Genomic DNA, 1,879 nt, shown 5'->3' on the forward strand with positions numbered 1-1,879 from the left:
CTACCAGCTCCAGAAGCCAGCTGTCCTGAGGACAACCTGTCTTACTGTGGAAAACTGAGGCAAAGAAGGTGTTAAATACCTCAGCCTTTACCTCATCTTTGGTGACTATGTTCCCCTCCATGTCCAATAAAGAACGGAGGTTTTCCTTGTCCCTCCTTTGCTATTGATGTATCTGTAGAAAGACTCTTTGTTATCCTTCACAGAAGTGGCAAGATTGAGTTCCAGTTGTGCCTTCGTCTCTCTAATTTTCTTTCTACATGACCTAACTATATTCCCAAACTCTTCCTGAGTAGCTGGCCCTTTTTTCCATAGTTGGTAAGCTCTCTTTTCCCCCCTATTTCCTTTAAAATCTCCCTGTTCAGCCAGGCTGGTAGTCTTCCCCCTTGGCTCGCCTTTCGGCAGAGAGGGACAACTGCTCCTGTGTGTTCAAGACTTGCTTTGGAAGCATGTCCATCCCTTCTGGACCCCTTTGTTTCCCAGGGCTGTTTCCCAGGGTACCCTCTGAACCAGTCTTCTGAATAGGCCGAAATCTGCCCTCTGGAAGTCCAGAGTAGAGGTCTTGTACCACGGCAGCCCAGAGTTTGCTCCCGTTCTGAAATCCTAGGACGAGGGTTTGCCTCTTCAACCCCCCAAACCTTTGCAGTCCGCCGCCAAAAGCACTTCTTTGTTCTTTCGTGGCGGGGCCGGGCAGCACCTTCGCAGGAGCCGCGTCTCCCGCAGCCGAGGCGCCGTTCCGAGGGATGCTTTGCTCCGAGCAGGAGGGATCCCGGCATGTCCCGAGCGCCTCAGGAAGCTCAAGCACGCCTCCTGAAGGCAATCCTCACCCAGGGTCCCCTCAGCTCCCGTGAACTCCCCGCAGGCAAAATAAGGGGGGTCCGGGCTCCTCCGACAAAAGAAGTTTATCGTGCACGAGCAAATCACGGCCCTGTCGTGCGGTTGTGCTCGCGGGGCTCAGGTCAGGAGCACCCAGACGGGGTGTTATCCTGCTTTTCTGGGCTATTTTTGGCCCCCTGGCAGCATCTGGAGAAGCTCACAGTCTGTAGGCTGTTTATCTCTGCGGCACATCTGTAGGGCAGGGAAGTGCTGTCCCCCCCCTCTCCTCCGGAGGAAAGGAGGGGATTTACTTCGCAAACGGTCGGGAGCTGAGCTGTGGGGAGAGGTCAAGTGTCTGGGCTCTGAAAACAGCAGTGCCAGTGCAGGCACCTCCCCGGAGCAATGTCAGAGCATCACAACCCCGGAGGGGGCACAGGACCCCAGACTGCTCTGGTTGGAAGGGACCTTAAAGCCCATCCAGTCCCACCCCCCGCCATGGGCAGGGACACCTTCCACCAGCCCAGGTTGCCCCAAGCCCTGTCCAACCTGGCCTTGGACACTTCCAGGGACCCAAACTCACAGCAGGATTAACTGACTCAGTCAGGTCCATGCAGGACCTAGAGAGGCAAAACAGGACAAAGCCCCATTTCTACTGCACGCTCATCCTCAGCACATGCTGCTCCTTCACAGGTTTTGTTACCCTTTGTTATCCTCCTGATACAGCTGGAAGCTGGAGCACAAGGAAAGGGAGGATTTGCCCACATTCACCCATCACTTGGCACAGCCACTGCTGAGTCCCCTGGGCTCAACAAACCTCCCCAGGCTCAGTGTAAGATGATTCCAGTGCTCTCCCTCCAGCAAACACACAGACACTGCTGATATTTATTTTAATTGCATTAAAACCCCATTTTCCAGCTCAAAGCAAGAGCAAATAAAATCCACACTGCTGTTACAGTGGAGCCCTTCCTTTCCTACAGCAAAAAAAAAAAAAAGAATGCCTGTCTTTCTTTCTTTCTTTCTTTCTTTCTTTCTTTCTTTCTTTCTTTCTTTCTTTCTTTCTTTCTTT

Source organism: Lepidothrix coronata, unplaced genomic scaffold (genome assembly GCF_001604755.1).
Source record: "Lepidothrix coronata isolate B3197 unplaced genomic scaffold, Lepidothrix_coronata-1.0 Scaffold27, whole genome shotgun sequence".
Taxonomy (NCBI): Eukaryota; Metazoa; Chordata; class Aves; order Passeriformes; family Pipridae; genus Lepidothrix; species Lepidothrix coronata.